This window comes from Ceratotherium simum, chromosome 13 (assembly GCF_057802395.1).
Source record: "Ceratotherium simum simum isolate JZ-2026a chromosome 13, ASM5780239v1, whole genome shotgun sequence".
NCBI lineage: Eukaryota > Metazoa > Chordata > Mammalia > Perissodactyla > Rhinocerotidae > Ceratotherium > Ceratotherium simum.
In genome coordinates this window covers 26,072,004-26,089,901 of record NC_141912.1, presented here as the reverse complement: position 1 = coordinate 26,089,901, position 17,898 = coordinate 26,072,004, and the positions used below count along the sequence as shown (strand labels likewise).

The following is a 17,898-nucleotide window of genomic DNA, read 5'->3' as shown; positions in this document are numbered from 1 at the left end:
TGGGTCACACTTTGTACTTGACCCTCTGGGGTCTCAGAAAAGGGAGAAGTGGTAGTGATAGATCCTGAGGATTATCAGCAGGGCCTAGTAAGACAACCACCTCAGAGAGGTCATTACAAATTCCTCAGGCAAGAGGCACTAACCTTCTCAGGCTAGGGTAGAAGGGCTGCTTCTACCAGTTAGCACTAGGAGTCATAATCTGGAAATGTAGAATAATTTCCCTAAATGTGGTTGAGAGAGGTGATAGCTCTCACCTTCTAAGCTTATTTCATTCCAGAAAAAAATAAAATCTTTAATATTCCTAATTTTTAGCAAACTCTCTGACTAAAATATAGATCACATATCATTAAATTTTTGTGCAGTTTACTCCTTTCTTTTTTTACTATCCTATCCTTACCCATCCCCCAAGATAGGAATTTATATTTTACCCAAGTCGGTTAATTTTTTAGCAAATTTAGAAAGCCCAGTTCTCAGTCTGAGTGTCATCAAGAGCAACTGGGGCCAGTTACATTTTGTTGCCAAATATTGCCATCTTAGTTGGAATATATTCCTTATATTAAAAAAAAATTTGCTTTAATATGATATCTCCAATGCAATTATGATAGAAAGAACATGAGATCCAAGAGTAAGATGACTTATAATCTTGTCTTGATTCTTGTTTGTAGCAGCTGTAAGTTTGGACAATAAAACAATAGAACAAAGTTACCATGAATCTATAAGGAAGACATATTACTAGATTCTGAGTTCCTTGAGAGCAAAGATTATGTCTTTTTGCACTTGCATTCTGTGCCAGAGATGGTATGTTCTCTAAATGTTTCGTCTCCTCCTCTATATTTCTTAGAAGCCTGGTAGTTAGATGGAGCCACAGGGCTACTTCTAGTCAATTTTCTGCAAAGGAAGTGAGGAGGCTGTGGCAGAAAATTCTGATGGCTTCTGATGGTCTCCTGAGCTCAGGCCGCTCAATTCTGGTCCCCAAAGAGTCATTTTCTGTCACCTAGAGATGAACATCTGGGTGCATTGCACGGACAGAGAAACAGGTGCAGACGGCATGGGGAGGTCTTGGAATCAAATTCTCCAGTTGTGGTGATCATGTCACAATACATGTAAGTCAAATCATTATGTTGTACACCTTACACTTATACAATGCTGTACGCCAATTATATCTCAATAGAACTGGAAAAAAGTTTAAAAAAATAAAAACTTATATCATTAATTCACCAAAAAAACCCCAAAAAATCTCCAGGATGCTGCCTTAGCTTTTCATGCCTGGAATTTGTGCAAGAATTGGTGCCCTGGGAGAAGGCTTTGCTTGGTTATGAGGATTTTTTTTCCTTAATAAATAGAAAAAATCGAGAAATGCGCAGCAACAATGGACATTTCCCCAACAAACCTGTAAGTAGGCCTGGGACCTACAGGCAAAATCTCCTCAATTATGTATGTGTGGTGCAGTCAACGTCCACCGGGCGTTTCCGTAGTGTAGCGGTTATCACGTTCGCCTCACACGCGAAAGGTCCCCGGTTCGAAACCGGGCGGAAACACATCTTTTTCCCCCCGAAATGTATTTGATTTTAACTTGCTTATATTTACAAATAACTCACAAATCGTCGCACTCGGCCTCTGTTTGAAAGCAGGAGTTATCCCGAGAGAACGGCGCTACCGCATCTTTTCGCTGTTCACATGGAAACATCTTTTCCCCATCTTTCTCCCCTCTGCTGGGTTCACGCAAGGCCTGTGAGGGTCCCTGGGAAAGCATCAGAGGATGGAGACGAGCCGGCGCAGCGGGACCGGTTGCTCTCTTTGGAATTTGGATTTCTACGAAAGACAGGTTTCACCTTGAAACCGAGTGGCAATTGCTACCCAGTATCCGGCAAGGACATCAGCCGCCAGCCCAGTTTATTTCCTGCCAGATAAATATTTTCAACCCAAATCTACTGACCCCCTGCATCGTGGGAGGAGATGTTGCAATGGGCTGCGGAGACAATGCGAGCGAGGCCCCCGCTCCTAACGCGCGCCATTTCCCGGAGGCTCCCAGGCCGGGCGGGGCCCGGAACGTGGTCCCGGGACAGGGGTGGCGGCGGGTTTCGATCTGAGACTCTGCGTCCCGGAGAGTCTGCCCCCGGGCAGCGCGTGGTCGGAGCTGCCCCCTAGGCCCGCGCGTCCCTGCCTCGGGCGCTGGCTCGTCCAGTCCCGGAGCTCCGCTGGCCGGGCGTATGGGACTCTGTTTGCGCGCACAGCTCTCCCTGGTGGAGGAGCGGGGCGGACCAGGCGTGTGCTGTGTAGAGAACCGGCAGGAGGCCTAAACCGGGCCTTTGAAATAAACTGGCGGTTCTTTCTCCCGGACGTTTCCAGCTATCATTGTCCAGTCCAGCTCGAGGCGGTGCCCGGCGGGCCAGGACAGTCCTGGGTGGGAGGACGGAGCAAGCTCGCTCCAGATCTCTCGGAGCACTTGTATTGTCTAATTTTCAACACTGGGAGTTGTGTGCTAAGAGGACCAGCTTTTTAGAGAGCCAACCCGGGACATAGCCACACCAGGCCGAACTAACAAACAATCATATAATATACAATGAATAATTACCCATATGTATTATTACCTTAACATAAAAATACGAAAAACAGGTGTTTATTTGAAACTATGTTATTCTATTTGCTATTCTGTTACATAAATGCTATTATTTAATCAAAACAATAGGATTAGTTAAAAGCGGCAATTAGTAATTAATAGTGGGACTAATTAAACAAATAATATATGAGAAAAATATAACAACATTTTTATAACATTTCTTTCTGTTCTCTGGTACAGAAATTTTTAAACTTTTTATTGGATATTTAAATTTCCTAGATTATATTATTGTTAATAATACTAAATTTCCTAGACTATATATATTCCTAGACTGTATCATTACATACATGTAACATTTTTAAAAAGGATGACAGATACAATAGGACAAATTAAACAAATTATCTGTATTTAATAAAAAGTAACGATGACATGGTTTTTTTCTGCCCCATGATACAGTAGGATATTTTTGTTCTTTGTTTCCTTTTCCAGTGCTATTTCTCTCAACTGCCTGCAGCTGTTAGAACATTCTTCTCTTCTTCAATGTGTAGTATAACCAAAACCAGTTAAAGGTAAAATTCACTTTGACGTGCAGCTCTGCTGGTATCAAGCCCATATTACATTGTTCTTGGTGTTAATTCAATGGGATGACATCAAACTAAATATCCTCTCAACAAAAATGTTTGAGCATGGAATCCTCAGGATTTTACATAACAGCAACAGCAGGTTCTTAGACTGGTGGGAATTACTTTCTAGCTCTCCAAAAGTGTCCATCTACTTTACCTCTTGTTTGGGTAGACCTGCTGCTTGTCAATCAGGCCCTCTGCCTCTATAAATTCATCATATCATCTCCATGTCAAAAATGTCCATCATTTAAAAATATTCCATATCCCATAGCGTATTGAATACTATTGCAGTCAAACCTCTCTTTCTTGGGGAAAATGGTTTTAAAGCACAGAGGTAATTTGAACTTGTAAAATAAAAGTTGGATTCCAAATAAGTTACTACTTTAGAAAAGAAATGAGGAAGTTCTGTTTAACTTGACTGCCCTTTTCTGGTGATTTTTTAAAAATAGCAGCTGGGGGCAGTGCCTAGTAGACTATTTGGAAATAGTCTTAGTTCCAAAACTTGAGTCATTTTTTTCAGTATATGAATTTTTGTGGCAATTGACACGTAACTGAACAACTCTGGGGTAGTCGGTTCACCCTTTTCTAATCTCCTCATGGCCTCTTCAAAGATCATCAAATAGTTTTGGAAAAGAAGCATATAAATTTCTATTTTACTGTAATTCTTTTCTACATTCTCATCCTCAACATATTCCTAATTTAGAGTAGGGCATTCTTCTTGATCCATAATTTGAAAATATGATTTTACAGCAGGCCAACATTTTAACATCTTTTCTATGGCCAGTAGCAATGATAGATATCCTGTAAGCACATGTTTAAATATGCCATATCCATCTATTTATATGCAGTCAAAAATCTCATTTCTGAATGAGAAATTACCAAATGACTCTGAAAACTGACCAAAGCCTTTAATTATGAAAGCTTCAATCATAGGTGAGTAAACCACACCTCTTCTTAGCATTGTTGTTTACAAGATGTACAGGACATTTAGCAGGCATCATTTTTCATTTTATTTGGTAAGAAATTAGTTGGCTGAATTTGCCAAAATTTACATTTGTGCTGTCAGCTGAATATGCAGATAGATGGACAAAGTCTAGTTTTTATTTGGGCACAAGATCATAAGATTAAAAGTGATGTAGGCCATTCTGACTAGTAAATCAGATAACTGATGACTTTTAATAGGATCTAAAGGATGAGAAAAAAAACTACTGAGACCAGAAGGGAAAAATAGTATTTCATTCAGGGAGAAACACTCTAGCGCAGATATACATCTTTGAATGTCTTGGCCTTGTCTAGAAATTATTCGGTAGGATAAATATATTTACCAGTTGTGATGGTTAATTTTATGTGTCAACTTGGATGGGCCATGGTGCCCAGATTGGTCAAACATTATTCTAGTTGTTTCTTCCAGGGTGTTTTTGGATGAGATTTACATTTAAATTGGTGGACTCTGAGTAAAGCAGATTACTTTCCATAATGTGGGTGGGCCTCATACAATCAGTTAAAGGCTCGAATAGGAAAAAGGCTGATCTCCACTGAATAAGAAGGAATTCTGACACCACACTGCCTTCAGACTTTGCAACAGCAGTTCTTCCTAGTTCACCAGCATACTGCCTTTGGACTCAAACTGCAACTTTTTCCAGTAACCAGTCTGCCAGCCTCCCCCATCAGATTTTGGATTCTCCAAGCCTCCACAATTGCATGAGCCAACTTGTTAAAATAAATCTCTTTCTGTATATATAAACATCCTATTGGTTCTGTTTCTCTGGAGAACCCTGACTAATACTCCGGTTATTATTTTAAAGTATTTAACTCTTCAAGAGTTAGTAAATAGCACCTACTACAGTTTCAACAGTAACATTCTAATCCAAGTAGTCTTTTAAAAAGCAATCTTGGTGCATTTGTACATGCAGATAAGGGACATCCTTGGCAGCACACGACAGTTAACAATTAAGGGCACCAATCACTGAGCAACAGCACCTCCGGTGTTGGGTGGTGGCAGCAACTTTTATCACCCAGTCTGGGAGTTGGGAGTGCTTGTTCTTGAGCTGGTGGCCTTTGTAGAAAGTAGCTTGGGAAAGTGTCTATGGAATATTCACATTCTCAAAGGGATCTAAGACCCAGAAAATCTAAGACACACTGATGTAAATCAGGAAAAGACTAAGGGGCTTTGCTGTTAGTAATAATAACTCTAATCTTTGCTTTAGAAACCTCATGTTTGCTTTCATGGGATATATACAAAGAAATATAAGTAAATATACAATAAAATAAACATAATATATTTCTAATAAATATTATATTGATATTTATTTATATTATAAATATATAATTTATATAAATACCCTTATTATAGTCTATTAACATAAATAATATAAACAATAAATGTAATATAATAAATACAGATTTAAAAACTTATCAGAGTTTCTGGGAAGACGGAGTAGATGTACTTACCCCTATGCCCTCTCTAAGTGCAACTAAAACTCCTGGACATCACATATGAAACAAACATAAGAAGAATCTGAAAAGTGGAGAAAAGAAGGCAGACTGGCTAGGAAGCTTGGGACCAGACGAATGACATGGTGGCAAGTTACCTAGGTTTTCTTTTTGCCTCTTCTATCCTTGAGTTGGAGCTAAATAAGCTCAAAAAGTGAAATGCCAATGGGGGAATACACAAAAATCCCTAAGAAAAGCCACTCTCTACCAAAAGACCATCAAAGGGACAGCCTAGCAAGACAGAAATCTTTTAGACAATAACTGCTCTCCTCCAACCAGACACCGCAGAAAAACTATAGTCCCATCTCTACCCAGGCCAGCAAAGTCCAAGTGGGGGGCCTAGGCTTCCACCTTTAGGGGCTGTAACAACCAGGAGACCTAACACCCCTGTCTGGGAGGGGTCACAGAAGGCCAAGTAGGAAGCCAGGACTTGTACCCCCATCCAGCAGTTCCTCTCCCTCTCTCTCTCCCTGCTGGGGTGGTGTTAGAGGAGGCTTAGAGAAGAATAAGGACTTTTGCCATTGCCTAGTGGTGACTAGGTCCTGCCTCCACCCATCTTTGGGTCAGTGGAGACCACATGGGAGCCAGAGTTCTCACCACCTTTCAGCAGTAATAAGGAGCCTCCCACCTCTAGTGTCAATGGAGGCTGAGTGGAGGATCCTGGACTTCTAACTCTACCTGGAAATAATGAGGAGATGCTTCCACTCCCCTGTTAGAGAAGGCCAGCTAAAACAAGAGGGTGTAAATAAGAGCCAGATTCTCATAACACAAAACACATAACGTCCAGGTTTTGAATGAAAATCACTTGTCAAATCAAAACCAGGAAAATCTCAAACTGAATTAAAAAAAAAAAAATTCAACAGAGCCCAAAATCAAGGTGAAAGAGATGGTAGGATTATCTGATAAAGATTTTGAAGCAGCCATCATAAAAATGTTTTAGTGAACAATTATGAATATGCTCAAAACAAACAAAAAATAGAAAGCTTCAGCAAAGAAATAGAAAGCAACAGAAAAAAAAGAAAGAAAATATAAAAGAGAACAAAATGAAAATTTAGAATTGAAAAATTCAATAACCAAAATAAAAATCTCAGGGCATGGGCTCAAAAACAGAATGGAGGGATAGAGGAAAGAATCAGTGAACCAGAAGATGGAATAATAGAATTACCCTTATGGAAGCCCTAGCAAACTAGTATACTCATACATTGCTGGTGGGAATGTGGTATAGCCACTCTGGAAAACAGTTTGGCATTTCCTTAAAAAATTAAACATGAAATCACCATGCAACCAGGAATTGCTCTCCTTGGCATTTATCCCAGAGAAAGGAAGTCTTATGTTCACACAAATAACTGTATAGAGGAGGAAAAATAATTTTCCTCTACCCTTCTAGGTTCTTGGCTGAGGCCCCCCTGTAATGAAAAGACAGATTAATAAAAGACAGATTAGCAAGAGAATAATAATAAAAGACAGATTATCAAGAGGAAAAAAAGAGAATTTTAATAACATGTATACCTCCTGTACACATGGGAGATACCCGGGAAAATTGAGTAACTCCCATGTATACAGGAGTTACACAAACAAAAGTTTAATAACATGTATACCTCCTACATACGTAGGAGTTACTGGGTTTTCCTGGGTACCTCCCACATATCTCCCTGGATTTTGTTTCAGATCTCAAAAAAATGTTTATACAGTATTGTTGTTTCAATTGCTCTCAGCCTCTTATTGTGTTTTTTTCTCCTGTGTGTCTGTTTGGTGTTGCCAAATGATCCGTATTCCTTCAAGATGTCATCTGGCTACTCCCTGTGCAAAACTTTCACAATAACCAGAATCTAATATGCAGAAGTTTTCACAAATGCTCACATCTGATTCCATCTTTACTCTTTGATATCCTCTTTTGCACTAGAATTTCTTCTGCACTAGAATGGGGTAAGGTGGAACCTGGGCTGCTCTATCTTCATTCACAGTCAGCCTATTAGTCTTCTTTCCCTCTTTCTTTCAAAGTCACTACACTTTGTAGTGTTAAGGGAACCACATCTTATTACCGATGACACTTTTCATGTCTAGGTACCAGGATCTACTACCAAGTAACAGAACATGAGTACTCATTTGCTGTCCTGAATGGTCATTTTAGATTCAGAGTTCTTTGACCTACTGTACAAAATGCCTTTACCTAATTTTTATCTGAGCTTTGGATGAGTGAGGGGAAGCAGCACGACACTTTCAACTTTTGTCAAAAATGAGTCAGGCTTTCCCTGCACCTGTGGCTTCAGAGAATTTACTTCACAGGAGAGAATCATCACAGGAGTAGTCAATTTATCTAAATTATACCAGATGGTCACTTTTCTTATTTTTTTCATGTTCTTTGGAAGTTAATGCTTAAATCTGTGGGAATTTAAGCTAAGCCATCTGAAACTGTGTAAAGGCACACTAGAAACCCTGTATAAAATCAATGTGAGTACATGTTATTCTTTCTTACTTGAGATTGAAAGAACAAACTGGCTATTCGTTGTTCCCTTTTCAAAAATTGGTTAAATGTCAACTTACGGTAGGTATGGTGAATGTTCTGGTGGTGCTAAGACAAAACAAGAGAGTCAAGGAGATAACACAACCAATCCAGGGAACTTTATATTTTAGCTGCCAAAAGCCAGGACTGGAGAGCTGGAAGAAATCTCTCCAAGGCTTTCTGGTTGGAGAGAGATCTCCCAGCCAGAAATAGCCTGGGGAAAACAGGAGAGCAAAGAGAATGCCCAGTGACCCAAACAGCTGACATCCTGGCTGTTAGGCAGACAGAGATCGCTCAGGGTTTATAAAACCGGAGAAGTGGCAGTAAAGTACAAAGAGAAGAGAAGGAACTACAGAGAGCAAGCACTGTAGTTAAAAAAAAAAATCTGGTTTTTCCATTCACCTTGCACCGAATTTTTACTAGAGGACAAAGTAAATGAAGACCACTACTAGTTCATATGGTGGGTGCAGATACAAAGTTAAAGAAATGTGCTAAAGATAGGTACATAAGTAAAATAAGTAAATGAATAGTTAACCTGCCTCATCAAAAGATATAACTCTCCTTTCTTAAAAAGAAAAAGTGTCTATCATGCCATATATATACACATCAATTAACTTAAGGTGCAACAAAGAGTAGAAAAGTAGAAGAGAAATGGGAGGGTTGTGGGGTCCAAGAGAGAAAAGAGAGCAAGCAGAGGGTGACTGAGGAATTAGCCCCTCTACAGGCCCCGGCCAGGATGGACACTTGCCTGCAGGTGGATCAGGCCGGGGCAGGGAGGGGCGCACCTCCAAGAGGCAAGGGTGTCCCGCCTCCTTCCTCTCAGTTGCCCGACCTGGGCCTCTGCTCCTCTGCTCCTCTCAGATCCCGGCTTTTCTCCCTGGTCCAGATAAAGGCCCTGACTGTGGGCTCGCCCTGGTCTCGACTTCCCTTGACATTGATTTGGGGGGTCTTGGTTCTTTTAGGATGGGGAGGGTACAGACAGGAAGGGTCTCGAGAGGGGCAGTCCCCACAGTCCTTTTGTCTCCGCAGACCTTCCTCCCCGCACTCGGGTGCCACCAAGTGTTCGATGACCGGCACTGCACCTCCAGAGCCATAACTTTCCTGCGCGCGCAGCCGGAGGCTCCGGACGCACAGCCACAGATTCAGGGTCGCGGTGACTGCGGAGCCACCTCAAGGCAAGGCGGCGAGAGCCTGCAAGTTCCTGGGTCCTGCGGCCTCAAGGAAGAGCTGACCTCCCCGGAATGGTCTCCGGGAGCGGAGAATCCTCACCCCTCGCGCGGAAGCCCAGTCCTCCGAGCCCTGCACTGTGGGAGTTCCGTGATCAGTTCCTTGATCCGCCCGCCTCCATGTCAGGCTTGGAGCAGCTTCGCGTTTGCTCCGGGCCTTCTCGGAGTATTTGGAAGAAAATCCCTCTCGGGGACATTTATCTGAGTCTTCTCCAGCCAGCTTGAGAAAGACTAGTTTTCCCGGGAAGAAACACGGTTCATCCGAGCCGGGAGCCGGGATTTCTCTTTTCCCTTTCTTTATAGAAAAAAGGAACATTTCGTAAACTTATGCAAGGGAGAACGCCGGACTTCAGTTGGATATGACTTTAAAATAGGTAAGTAAGGAGCCGTTTTGCAGGGTGGCCGGTTAGCTCAGTTGGTTAGAGCGTGGTGCTAATAACGCCAAGGTCGCGGGTTCGATCCCCGTACGGGCCACTAGGAGGTTCATTCTTTTTCCCCCCCACCCATTTCTATCCAACACATCACCCGTGGAAACTGCCGTCTTCTATCCAATTACAGATAGTCCTTAGATCACACCGCTGAGCGATTTGATTTGTGAGTTTCTTTTTCTTTAAAAGAAATAACGCACGAGAGTTAGGATGGAGAGCTTTTAAGAAAACTGAATGAGATAGGGCAGGTCCAGTTAGGGAAGGTGAAATAGGGAGAAGTAGAGACTTTCTTGCATCATCCTGGAAAAAACTTGAAGCAATACTGTTTTGGTATAGTTTAAGCTTTCGAAAGAGAACTCTTTACTCTTCGTCATGGTAAATTGCTCATTTGGTTAGGGCTTTGTTTTTATAGTGTGAAGATCGTAAGTTCCATACACCTGCAGTATACTCAAGGCGGTATTTAGTTTTTCTTTTTCTCGCTATGAGACTATCTCAGGCTCACAGTGTTGCCTCTCGCCAAGCTCCAGACCGGCAACCGCGAATGCTCTGCGGTAAAACCGAGCAGTGGTCGGCCTTTGGGTTATATTTGACCGTTACCTCAGCGCTGCCACTTGCCAACCCATTTACAACTTGTCTAAATCTTTTTTGAGCTTGTATCATAAAAGCGGTGGATTTGAGATTTGAATGACGAAAGCGGGGTGCGCGGTGGGGGATAGGAGGGCAAGAGCCTCGGGGGCCGCTGTCAATCTAACCACCTCGCTCTCCCTGTCCTGTTCTTTCCTTCAAGTCCGGCCACTGGGTCTCCGTGTGCCTAGCACGAGCCTCCTTTACCTGTTTCTCTCCTCGCCCCTTGCACTGTCCCTCAGGCTCACAACATATGTTTACTCTTTCTCTTGTTTGCAAGTACTGTATTGGGTTATGTGAAAATAACAGTAACGATATTGATTAAATAATGTAAGTAATGTCTCAAGCACAGCGCCAGGGACATAGTGGATGCTCCATAAATCCAAGAAGGCAGGGCCTTCCTCCGTTTTGATCAGTGCTGCCCCCTTCATGTCAAGAACAGTGACTGGATCAGTCAGCACCTAAAAAATTTTGTCTTAATTAATAAGGGTTATCTACTACTCCATTATATATTAAATAATATACTTACAGATTTGAAGTACAAGGACTCCACAGGCCATGAAGGGGGCCACCAGCCGGGAAATGCTGACATACACTAGAAACTGGGAATGACTTCTAGCTGACGGCCTGCAAGGAAACGGAGACCTCAGTCCTACAACTGCGTGGAACGGAATCCTGTCCACAACCTGAACAAGTTTGGAAGCGAATTCTCTCCTAGAGCCTCCAGTAAGGAACCTGGCCCTGCGACACCTTCTTGTTGGTCTGATGAGACTGTTGGTTTGTTTTTTCTTGGATAAGGTAATACATTCACATGGTCAGAAACCAAATGGATACTCAGTGAAGATTTTCCCTCTCCTTCTATCTGTCCAGTTTTCAGCACTGCCTCCTCTACTGCCAATTCTCAGCACTATCTCCCATATATAATTACTATTCTTAGTTTCATATATATTCTCCCTGGTTTTCTTTATGTATATAGATGTAAATATGAATATAAATTTTCTTTTTTATTTCTAGTTACAGGAAATTTCACATTGTACACACTGTTTTGTATCCTGCTTTTTTCGCTTGCTGTATCTTGGAGATATCTAGTTTATCAGCACTTACAGAGTTTTCAAACAGCATATTTAATATTATATACTATACAGAAACAGAGCCTATTTTCAATTGAGTTGGTCCAGCTAGCCAGAAGTTGAATCTGAACTTTTAAATCCATCCTATCACTGAAGACAGGAAGTATGCAAGTAGGGCTGGAGAGAAGGTGGGAAGATGGCACCTTTGATTTTCTGTTATAATGTGAATAAAACACTTTAATATGTTTTATTCAAATATGATATCATAAACCATATGATATTTCAAATAGTCCTAAGAAGGGGCTCCAAAGTGCACTTTTCATCAAAGGAAATTATGTGTAGATTTATTCAAAGGCAATTGTCAGAAAAAGGTAAAACCATGACTCACATGCAAATATAAAAATGAGCACATTGTTAGACAGTAAGATATTTACAAATATTTCGTTTCAGTGTACAAATCAAAGTCTACTAAATTGTTATGAGTAGTCGTATAACATAGATCACTTAAGAAGAGAAAGAGCTTCCTTATAGATCCAGAAAATAGAACACTAAAACAACATCAACAATATTCCAAACAAAAACTGCAATTATCCCTCGACAATTCATTTAGTCCTACATAATTAATTCTTGTTCCACTAGACCTTGAGTTAACAGTTTTAAGGGTAAATGAAAATAATTTTCTCTATTAATATAAAGAAAAGTGCCCATCCCCTCCCCCCTTTTCTGTAGAGTGTTTCCTTGGAGACATAGTGAATCTGAGGCTTTACTCAAATCTTCAGAATAGAGATAAATATTTCTAGGGATTAAGTTCAGTCTTCAGTTTTTACAATGTAGAGTATTTCTAAGGTCGTGGACCAAATAACCCCCAAAGATGGGAAAATGTACCTCCAGAATTAGCTCAGGAGTCTCTCATGAGAAGTATGGGAGGCTGTCATAAAGTACAGCCCTTTGCTTCTCAAGGAAATAAGAGAAGTTAATGTTCTTTCTTCAGCTTTGCTATAAAAAGTGAGATTTTGTCATAATTTTGTCATTGTTTTTGTGCTCTGTTATATACATGTAAATCTGTTAGTTCTTACTTAATAAAGTGTGTTCTTCTCTCTCTTCTATTGATAAGGAAGTGCCTTTTTGATGGCAGAATTTTTTTTCCCCAACACAGTCTCCTGAACCCATGTGCTTCTTGATCAGAGTTCTGGAAATCCTGACTCAACTGAATGCTATGGTCTGAAGTTCCTTAAGCCATGCCATCAGAAGCGTGTACTCAAGAGGACCTGCTATGAAAAGTACCTGCTTTTTCTATGAAGCTTTGAGACAGTCCTTCTTTGTTGAAGATAAGGCACTCTGGCCCGTAGCTGATTGCACGTGCTTTCAGGGAAGCATCAAAGTAAAACAAAATAACTATATATAGATGACAAAAGATTTAAAATAGCTGTGGGTAATTTATTACTATAATTTTCAAAAGTGAAGATCTGCTCAGAGTTCATAACAAGAATAATGCCACTAACAGAATTTTGGCTGTTTCTGTAGCATGCAAAACAAGATAACAAAGACAATCCAAAATAAGTTTTAGACAAAATAGCTATAGACATAATGATTAACCACATTTTCAAAGGAGACAGTGAACACTGCATCTAATTTATGAAAGTGGATGAACATAATTTTTACAGAGAAAAAGTTTTGAGATTGATGGGGTTTAGGGCAGGCTGCTCCAAGATGTACTACTCTGGTATGTGGATTATTTTGAGCTGAAGACAATAAAGGCTCAGAAGAATCATGAAGGACATTTGACCTTCCCCTAAACTGCCTAAAAGAATTTAAGATAAGAGGCCTGTCCCCAGGACAGGCCATAACCATAGATAACTCTGGGTATGGATAGACTGGGAGAGTCCTTGCTGAGCCCATTCTTATCAAAGTTCTGTTTACCAAACATTTACATTTGTAAGGGAAATCTCCATTTGTAAAGGTATCTCCCTCTGGGTACTGGGAAGAGGAGGGGATGACCTCATCTCTAGAAACTTATCAATGTGGAAGGTGAGGCCTTAAATCTACGTAATAACCTTATTCTTGTTTACTGTACTTTTCTGATAATTTCCCATAACTGACTCCCCCACCTCCAACATCCTCCTTTGTCTTTAGCTGAAGATAGTATTTAAGATGAGAACCTCTGCCATTTTGTCAAGTTACCCAGTTTTTCCGGGTCTCTCTCATGTATACATGTTATAAAGCTTTGTTTGATTTTCTCCTGCTATTCGGTCTCATGTCAATTTAATTTGTAGCCCAGCCAGAAAGGACCCAGAGTGGGTAGAAGATAGTCTTCCTGCCCTTCAAGACATAACATATAATAATCCTGAGACATAATATGCCACAAATATACAAACCACATAGTAAGAATATATCAAGAATATATTAATATGAAGCAGAGAGATTCAGTAAGTCTGGAGTAGATCCTATATGTTTATATATTAATGAGACTCCGTAGGTAAGTGATGTAAATCTCTAATTGAAATTCAGTGGCCCAGAAAATGCTAGCTTCAAATTAGAGAAGTAAAGTTGTGACCAAGTTATCATTTAAAAAAAAATCACTGAAATTATGACTGATTACACTCTACTGCTGTTTTCTAATATCGGGCAAAACAACACCAGGACTCTGATAAATAGAAACATATCATGGACAGTAAGAGCTTTGATAAATCTCTAGGATTTTCCCATTCAGTATACAATTCCTGAAATATTTATATTAATAACATTTTGCCCATGCAAATTTGATCTAGAGAAGACTAAGCTTTTCTCCTCTTCTCCCTACTCCCTCTCCTTCCCCTTCCTTCTCTCTCTTCTTCCTCTCTTTTCCCTCCTCCTCTTCTTCCTTCTTCTTCTGGTATCCCTTCTGATTTGACAACTCTTCCTATGCCGCTCATCAACAGTAACATATCAAATAACCCTGATTCTTTCCAACATCTCTCTTTTTGCAACGTGAAAGAACAAATCTTGATGATTTCCAGGGGCCTTCTGGGAAGTCTGAAGGACAGTTTTAGGTGCAAAAGATATCCTGAAAGTTTTATTTTACATTTAGGATTTGATTTGGGGAAGGCAAAAATTAAAAGTTGTCAGAACATTTGAACACTTAGGATAGGAATCAGATCATGGTTGCTTGGGACAACACTTGGCTACCTGTTTCAAAGTGAAAATAAAGCATTTAAAAATAAACGTAGAAGTAACATGATTGTAAAGAATTTTAGCTCATTCCTAGGTGAGAAACCTTAGTTTTTTCCAATAATTAAAGACAATAAAGTCAGCATAAACTATAAAAGGTTGTTCTGCTCAAATACAGAATCCAAGCAGATTACATAGGGGGAAAAAGCCCTGTCATACTGTAGGTGAAGACCATTAGCAGTAAACCAAGGAAACAAGCCCATCAAAATTAAGCAAACTTTCCTAGATTTTAATACAGTTCATGGCTTTTCAAATTCATGTATTATAAATGAGGACAAATAAAATTCATTTCCAAATTTTGTCTTTTATTATGCCCATCTGCATTCTGGAACAATCTGACACTTTATTTTAGGACTGATCTCAGGAGTCCACAAGGTCAGAACTAATTTAGTAGTATTATTAAGATGTTATTAACATGCAATGTGTTCAACTTTGTTGTCTTCAAATGAATTAATAAGTAAGCATTTTAAAAATTTGTGTTGGAATTGTTTGTAATGGTACAAGCATTCCAAATTTGCATTTTTAGATACTTAACTCTTCAAGACACAGTCTAATCAGTTGTTTATAATGTTTCTCAATATCAGCATTCCAATTCAAAGGGCCCTTTGAATACACTGGTCTTCTGACAAATGACTGCGCTCCCAAGTGAATTGACCGGCCCAATGGAGAATTAAAACACTGGAGAATTAAAACCAGGAACAGGAGGATCTTGAGATGTAATCCTGTTTCAGAAATGTTCTGCCAGTCCCAAAATGTAAATAAATAGATAAATAAATAAGTACATCATTAAAAATCGTATTTCAGGATCTGATTTATAAATCCGTCTCTTTAAAAAACCAAGGCAACTGCCAGTAAACTGTCAGATATTTTTATTTTCAAGTGTTGTTCCTTTTGCTTGAAGCATTTTTGTGTATTTATTTTTGTCTGTCTGTCTTGCTTTCTTGAATTTGTTTTAATCATTATCTTTCTAAGAAGATTTCATGTCACTCCTCTATAAAAAATCTTCACTAAATCTGTTATCTTGCAAAACTCTAAGTGATGTTGGCACCGTATGTTCTGTCTCATCTTCTATCATTCCTCCTAACTTCCTTCCTCCTTCTTTCCTAAATATAACAGCAAAAAAGGACAGAGGGTTTAACTTCTTTATCCTTCAACCAGGCCGTGAGGGTAATCTGGCGATGTATTAACGGAGGAAACCTTCCTTCAATGTGTAGGCTGAGTTTGAAGTAACTGACAGGTGTTAGGTAGTTAGAGTTTGACTCTTGATTTATGTGTTCCACTTAATATTTCAGACAAAGATTGTTTGGGCCCCCAGGGTCTTCTGGGAAGGGTGTGGGGGAAGGGCTCCAGGTACCTACAGTGTCTCTCTGCCTCTGATGGTGTTTCCAGTACTCTGGTTGTTGTAAACTATCATTTTTTGTATAAGCAAAATTGTCTTTACTAAACAGAGTTAATAGTTAAGTTTAGGGTTAGGGTATTGACAGGTACATGAGAACGTATTTGTCCCTCCCTGACTGAGCCTTTGGTAAGTATAGTGCAGAAATAACAGCACTTTAATATATGATACATAGGTCTAAAGGTATTTTCAACCTGCACTGGATTTAGTTTGCAAGGAGAGAATACTGCAGCATTAAATTTATATGAAGCTTGTGATTGCAGAAGAGGAAAAATACTTTTCCCTCTACTTTCTGAGTTTTTAGCTGATATCCCTGTAATAAAAGACAGATTAACAAGAGAAAAACAAACATAAGTTTATCAACATGTATACCTCATGTATGCACAGGAGATACCCAGGGAAAAACAACTAACTCTCGGAGGTGGCTTAGAATTCCAGCTTGTATAGATAGCATCGTCAATAAAGAACAATATATTTATGGAGAAATGACAGGACAAAGGAAAGCAGTTTTAGGTCTCCAAGGGCAGAGATAAAGGCTAGTTAGCAAACTTTGTTATTTAGATTCCAGGCTGATAGGGTCTAAAGCTGTTTCTGGGGATTAACTTTTGTCTTTCCTGGTAGAGAGAGAAGAAGGGATCTCTTTGTAAATTTATGTCCTGCTTTTAGGCAGATGGGGAAAGCCAGAGAGCTTTTTTTGTATCTGCTTCTTCTCATTTGCCTTCAGTTCCCAATTACCTTTATCCCCAAGTGGCATATTTTGCTCACATCCCTTTGGAAGTAGATGGAGTAGAACGGCTATGAATAAAACGAGGAAGATGAAATCAAGTTTACTGTGAAATATAAACAGGGTTTCAGGCATAGTGCAGGACTACTTTTACTAAAGCGAAAAGACAATGACTCTTACAGAATTCCAGTCATTATCTTTGAAATCTCCTTAGACAAAATGGAAAAGTCCAACGTGTAGGCCAGTGCTACACAGAGTACATTTTAGTTTATAGCTACAGTGTCACTTAAGATTCAAGGAAGTGATAATCTATTTGTGATTTATTTCCTCAAATGTCATTGAGCTCCAATTTTTCCCCTTGCACTCAGTAGGTTCTACTGATGCACAGATGTGACAGACAGGTCTTAGGCTTGTACATACAAAGCCAAAATGGTGAGTCTAGTTTTTGCCAGTGCTCTCTTACTTCTTCTCAAAAGTAAAAATGAGTCTAACTCCAAACCAGATGCCGTGGCTTATTAATTCTTTGCTTGACACTGACAACCCAAATCCATTATTTAGCTGAAAATGTTGGCTGTCACAGGTTAAGAGATCCAAGACTAAACTTTCAAGAAAATTTGAAATGTTACTCTCTGTCACCTACTGCAAGAAAGTTTCTGCTCAATTCATATCCTAGTCTTACCAATCATCAGCAAACCCATCGCTTTCTATGAACTACAGAAAACTTATTCATTTTTCCCTTCATTCCAATCCCTCAGATTGTGATGCAATTATCTGAAGAGAAACTACAATTGGCGTAACAATTCAATACAGGTTTTACCCGCTATATAAACATCTCAATGCATCTCCAACTTATTTAGTGACAACTACACTATTGAAAATACAAAATCAAACAGAGAAGAGAAGGCCCCGCTGGGATTCGAACCCAGGATCTCCTGTTTACTAGACAGGTGCTTTGACCAGCTAAGCCACAGGGCCCACTTCTGGGCCACTATTCATTTATATCATATTCGTAACATTTTCTGTGAAATGTAGCAATTTGCCAGA

At 39.8% G+C, this 17,898-nt stretch overlaps 1 long non-coding RNA gene and 3 other non-coding genes across 6 annotated transcripts; 3 read left to right on the top strand and 1 right to left on the bottom strand.

Annotated features, from left to right (window-relative positions):
- The first annotated feature begins 1,465 nt into the window (after positions 1-1,465).
- On the top strand, positions 1,466-1,538 carry TRNAV-CAC (transfer RNA valine (anticodon CAC)). Its single transcript has one exon. It is a non-coding gene; the product is annotated as a tRNA-Val (tRNA).
- A 7,482-nt stretch (positions 1,539-9,020) lies between these two features.
- LOC147915474 (uncharacterized) lies at positions 9,021-17,820 on the top strand. 3 transcript variants are annotated; one of them, XR_015554023.1, is made up of 4 exons: positions 9,021-9,779; positions 10,989-11,255; positions 12,642-13,555; positions 15,319-17,820. It is a non-coding gene; the product is annotated as an uncharacterized LOC147915474 (long non-coding RNA). The 3 variants fall into 3 exon arrangements; XR_015554022.1 differs by lacking the exon at positions 15,319-17,820 and having other exon boundaries at positions 9,045-9,779; positions 12,684-13,772; XR_015554021.1 differs by lacking the exon at positions 15,319-17,820 and having other exon boundaries at positions 9,047-9,779; positions 12,642-13,772.
- TRNAI-AAU (transfer RNA isoleucine (anticodon AAU)) lies at positions 9,806-9,879 on the top strand. The gene has a single exon. It is a non-coding gene; the product is annotated as a tRNA-Ile (tRNA).
- On the bottom strand, positions 17,756-17,829 carry TRNAT-AGU (transfer RNA threonine (anticodon AGU)). Its single transcript has one exon. It is a non-coding gene; the product is annotated as a tRNA-Thr (tRNA).
- Between the last annotated feature and the right edge of the window lie 69 nt (positions 17,830-17,898).